Raw genomic sequence first — 6,372 nt, 5'->3', positions numbered from 1 at the left:
TTTCTAATTGTACGTCTTATTATTGAAAGTTGATTTTTTTTTTATCATCTTGTCTAAATAATTATGGGGGTATATTTCCAATCCCCTGAACAATAGATTTTGTTTATTTGATGCAGTGTAAGAATTAGTTTCCTCTGAAATGGAGAATGTAATGTCACACAAAACCAGATTTATCAGCAGTTAAATTATCATTATATTTTTATCTGTAAAGTTTGTTTTCTCCTGTGGGACATGCAACACGATAGTACACGTAATATGAAAATCTGGTGCCGCAATGTTGTCTTTTTCCTTTTAAGTATCACAAACCTTTGAGACCAAATTTACAACCCTCATGTACATAATTTGAAATTATGGCAAAATTTCTTAAGTGCATGCCAGACCCAAATGTGAATTCATTACTAATCCAATGCAAATTGTGTTTTTAGCCAAATTTCAAATTAATTTCATCTGGTTTATGATCAGAATAAAGTTGCATACATAAGAAATTTCAAAAATAATGGATAAAATACATTTTAAAAAATTGGTTTATCAAAGAATTAGCAGTTTTGGAGGCTTGATTTTTTGCATAAATTTCCATCATACAGTTTTGTAAATAATGCTATCATCATAATGCTGTCAAAATAGCCCAGTGTTTTTAGGGTTTAAAGGAGAATGAAACTCTTGGAGCAAGTTAGCTTTTGTGAAAGCAGAAAAATCAAAGAATAAGATCAACAAAACTTTGAGAAAAATAGGACTAGCAATAAAAGAGTTATGAGCATTTGAATGTCGAGATCACTAATGCTATGGAGATCCTCCCATTGGCAATGCGACCAAGATCTGTGATGTCACACACGTACAACTCTCCCATTTGGACACTGAAAATATACCCCAAAACATCTCTTTTTGCTCATTCTAATCATATGACAAACGATTCATCAATGATATAATGTTGTGAAACCTCTGTACTTGTCATCTCATAAAGAGAACACCTCACCTTGTGATAGACTCTATAAAAGTGAGAATATAAGTGAAATAAGTACTAAAGTAATGAGGGAGTTGTACGTGTGTGATATCACAGATCTTGGTCGCATTGCCGTTGGGAGGATCTACATGGCACTAGTGATCTCAATATTCGAATGCTCATAACTTTCTTATTATTCATTCAATCTTCCTCAAACTTTCAACAATATGTTTCTTTGATTTTTCTCTTTGATATGGATTCAGCTGGTTTCAAGGGTTTCATTCTCCTTTAAGCCCATCTTGTAAAAGGTCCGTAGTACATGCATTAGACTAGAGTATCATTTTATGCTACTATTATAGTAGACCGGCCAAAAGTAAAAAAGTGCTCTAGATAAGGATTCGACGGCAAAATTTGTTAATGCTTGGCATCCCAGCTAAAAGTCTTGCAAAAATACCCAGGAGTAGCGTACGGCCGGATGCCAAGCGCAATTTTGCGTGAAAGTGTCATTTTTAGCGTAAAAACTGAAAGAATGTCGAAAATCACGCATTTTGATATTTTGACGGATTATCATCATATTTTTGATTATCTTTGATATGAAATTATTTTTATTCAGAGTTTCAAATTATAAGTCTCATAAATATGCATTTCAAATTTGAATATTACACACACACATATGGCACAGGGAAACATAAAACCGCGATTTCCTCAAAATAAAAGTTTGTGAAAACTATCAATAGTTTGAAGTTTTTTTACGCAGCTTAAATTCTTCGATTTAACTGCGTTTATCCATCAAATGTATAGTAAATGTCCTAATGTCACAAATATTAAAAGAATTTTCAAGTACGATGGAAGATATCTCACTTTATGTTATCCGAAAGGAGACAATGTGCATTTTACCAGGTGCGCATTTTGAAAGAAAAATTGAAAATACCGTACATTATGTACATAATTACATGTATAAGTACATACTAAAGCGAGTTTTTAATTACATGTATAAGTGCATTCTAAAGCGAGTTTTTAATTGGATAGCACAATTTGTCAATTCTTTGCATTCCAGCTAAAAGTCTTGCGGAAATCCTGAGGAATAACGTACGGGCGGATACCAAGTGCACTTTTGCGTGAAAGTATGATTTTTTGCGTAAAATTTTGAAAGACTGTTGAAAATCACGCATTTTGATATTTTGACGGATTATCATCATATATTTGGTTATCTTTGATATGGAATTATTTTTATTCAGAGTTTTAAGTTATAAGTCTACTAAATATGCATTTCAATTTGGAATATTACACACACATATATGGCAATACGACATAAAAAAATCGTGATTTACTCAAAATAGAAGTTTGTGAAAACTATTAATAGTATAATGTTTGTGTTCCGCATCTCAATTTCGTCAATTTTAGCGCTAACCGAATAAATACATAATAATTGTTGTCATGGCACATATAGTGAAAACAAATGTTGAAATAAGATGCAAGATATATCATTTTATGTTATATATGCGAAAGATAACAATGAACATTTATCGGATGCGCATTTCTGATAAAATACAAACAGCGCACAATATTACATCTATATTGCACATACTTATAATAATCAGTGCGATACTCGTCGTGATCTTATATAGGATTATGTTTACTTTTGTAGAGTTCGATCTTCTTGCTATTTCCGCGAATTAATTGGTGCTGAACGTAAATCTACCTGTGGCGATATTCATAAATAGGTCTGATATTTAATTTGCCGTCACCATGGTAACATTAATTTTGTAGGAATATCTATATCCAAAATCATAGAAACAGTAGCGTATCTAGGATTTTCCACAGGGGGGGGGGGGGGGCAAAACTGTCGGCCAAAAAATTTGACAAGCAAAAAAAAAAGGTCTTCAAGCTCGTCGGGGGGGGGGGGGGCAGACTGCCCCCTTTGTGCATAGAAAATATACATGTATGAATAAAACGATCGAATTAGCATTTTTAAACTACTCTGTCAATCTACATTTTACTTCAATTATTGGATTATCAAAGTCTAAAAAAATATGGCCGTTGCCACGGCAATACCTATTTTTTGTCTCGCCTGCATGCATATAGCAGAGCAGGACTAAAGGAGCCACTTTTCAGGCGGAGGCGACGGTAGTTTTGATATAACAGCGTCATATCAACCTTGAAATCTTAACCAAGGTTACGTTTTCGAAATTTCGTTATAACTTTGAACGTATAGAAAAAATTAATGACACTTATAACAGTATTCAGGTATTACTGATCGTCTTGCACAAGTTTTAGATCACATGATTAAGGTCAAAGGTCATTTAGTCACTGAACTTTGGCCATATGGGGGTATTTTTTCTTAATGTCATCATAACTTTTGAATTTTATTGATCCAGTTCATGATTAAACTTGAATATAAGGGTATTAAAGTATCATGGATCATTTTGCACAAATTTCAGTTCACATGATCAAGGTTATACGTCATTTAGGTTCGATGAGCTTATTATTTTATTATCACATGAATGGCGCTTTTGTGAATAATTATTAGTTTCAGTTGTTTCCAATGTTCTGCTGCTATAATTATTATGTGAAAATATGAATAATAAATGTTATTTGGTCTTTTGCATTGCAAGTTATAATTTTCATTCAAATCATTTTGCTTCATTACAGTTTTCGCGTTTGCTATTATCATAGGTCCATGCTGTTATATATCGTAGTCTAAGACGGGGGCCGGACAGCCCGACCCTGGGCAGCCCTGGACATACATGTATGTATTGCCAATGCCAATTTGGGAAATGCAATCTATATATTACAATATCTGCATGCGCTGGACGCTGGTCATTAGCCTTTAGATTTGTTTGTCATAATGGTCGTGCGACTGCATTTCCCAACATGGCAATACATATGATGAAATGAGCTTTAAGAATTAAAATGTGAACTTAAAGAACCTACTCTTTTAGTATTTCAAACATCATTCTCCACAGATGAAAACTCTTAGCTCATGCAAATGGTTATTGACCGATCTATTTTAATTTCTGGTCTAATGAACTGTTCAATTAACTTATCAAAGAGACCGCAGTTGCATGAAACAACGCCTTTTACATTCTAAAATTGGGAAAATGAGCTACGGACACTGACATAAGCTTTCTGATGCATGGAAGTGAGGGGGAGGGGAAACTTGCCCCCCAAAAAAAAATCAAGAAAAGGCATAAAACAACAGAAGCAAAATAATAGAAAGCTTGTTGGGGAGGGGGTCATTTAGTTATTTATTTATTCATTTATTTATTTATTTAACCATTTATTTATTTATTTATTTATTCTTTTATTTATATATTTATACATATTTATTTATTTATCCTGCATAACCTCAATTGAATGTAAATATTGTAATTTTAAACATTTTTTTTTATTAATAAACACAAATTCTTCCCTAAATTAAGGGTTTTGCTTAAAAGACTTGGTCAGTCAGCTCACTCACCAGCAGCGTAGCTAGGATTTTGTCAGCAGAGGAGCACGGGGGCGGGGCTTGGTATTTTGCAGGGGGTACCAAAATAGATTGATTCATCAAGTATTTATTATCAAGTACATATTATCTTTATTCTCACAAGCACGATTAAGCATCTGACAAGGCCCATTTGAATAATGCGAGCGCGAAGCGCAAGCATTTTTATAATATGCCATGAAATTGAGAGCTGAAAGTTAAAAAGTTACACAAATCGTAAGTGTAATCATGAAAATTTTTGTAATATAAAAAATTTCAGAAATTTTAAATATTCTGACGTGAAAACGGAGCATTTAATACATATTTTAAAAAAATGATATATAGGCTATTGATGCGAGCCCGAAACGCAATCTGATTTTTATATTCCAATCCGTAAACTGGACATTTTGATGACGTTTTGAAATAAAGAATGTTATGTATCTGTTTTTAAAAAAATCCAGCACAAGCCGAGCTGGCTTTTTTTTTTTTTTAAATTAGAAACGAAACATTCTAAAGCGCAATAGCTCAATCGGTAGTGAGGGGGTTTCGGATTCCGGTGGCCTGGGTTCGATTCCCATGGCGCGCTAGTGCCAAGTAAGGCATTTAAATGGTAGTAGGGCATTTTAATCCTATAGGTCCCTCGGAGAGTACCTTAAGCCATCGGTCATCTGGTTGCTTGCTTGGAAGCATTCACGCTTTCTTAGCAAATGAGGTAAAACAAAAATCGTCAAATCATGAACAATGATCAGTATTTAATTACAGCATTTGATGCGAGCGCGAAGCGTGAACTGAAAATGTCGAATTAAACGAAGGATTTTAAACATGTTTTTAATGTAGAAAAAGATGAATATCTTACTTAACAAAAACGTTAGCGCAAAAGCGCGAGCTAAAATTGGGAGATATTTAGAGCTAAAGATTGGACATACAGTATTCACATTTATTTAATAATGGACTGGATGCGACTGGATTCTGAGAAGTTGACACTTCAAGCAAGGTTTTTTTTTAACAGATAGCAAGTTGTTTATCTCATATACACTACTCAAAAAAAGTTAAGGACCACTTTTTAAAACGTACATAAAGATTTTATACAAGGTGTTTTATTTCTGGAAATACCTCAGTACAACTGTCCTAAATGTCCTTAAACACGCTGTAATCAATTTCACGCATGGGTGGTTTCAGTTGTTGCACAATGTCTCTCGCATCACTGCACATCCTGAAAAGTGGGCCCCGAGGGGTATCAGCTACCGACATGAAGTGGTAAAAACCAATGTCTGAGTGTCTTTCAGGCAGTTCAGTAACGAGTGTGACCACCTCCTGCAGCAATAACGGCTTCACAGCGCTGTCTCATGGAGCTGATGAGGCGATTGATGTCTCTGACGTCCAGCATATTGGCTCTGTGAAGTCGGTTACGGATTGTTTGAGTTCAAACAATCACTCCAGTTGCTGCAGCGAAGTCATTGTTGAGGCGGCGTGCACTGTGAAAGCGGTTGCGGAGGCTGAGATTCGTCAAGTAGCGATCATCTCTAGGGGTTGTCGAAACTGGTCGGCCACTGCGGGGTCTCTCGGAGTATAGCCCTGTCTCTCGGTGTCTTTGATTTGCTCTGCTAATGACACTGTGTGACACGCCCATCATTCTGGCTACTCTTCGCTGACTGAGGCCAGCTTCCAGCATCCCTAGGGCTCTGGCTACATCTGTTTCACTTAGGTGGTGTCTTGGCATTGCTGTTGTAGGCAAGTTGTTGATTGTACAGACTAAAGACGGAAAATGCTTTGGAAGACACTTGTCTTATGGCCCACTGCAATGATGCCAGAGACATCATGAAATAACTGCATGTGTGAAATTGATGTCATTGTGTTTGATGGCATTCTGGACAGCTGTATCTTGGCATTGCTATTGTCAGCAAGTTGTTGATTGTAGAGACTAAAGACAGAAAATGCTTTGGAAGCCACTTTTGTACGGGCACATTGC

Source organism: Lytechinus pictus, chromosome 2, assembly GCF_037042905.1.
Source record: "Lytechinus pictus isolate F3 Inbred chromosome 2, Lp3.0, whole genome shotgun sequence".
Taxonomy (NCBI): domain Eukaryota; kingdom Metazoa; phylum Echinodermata; class Echinoidea; order Temnopleuroida; family Toxopneustidae; genus Lytechinus; species Lytechinus pictus.
This window is presented reverse-complemented; position numbering follows the sequence as displayed.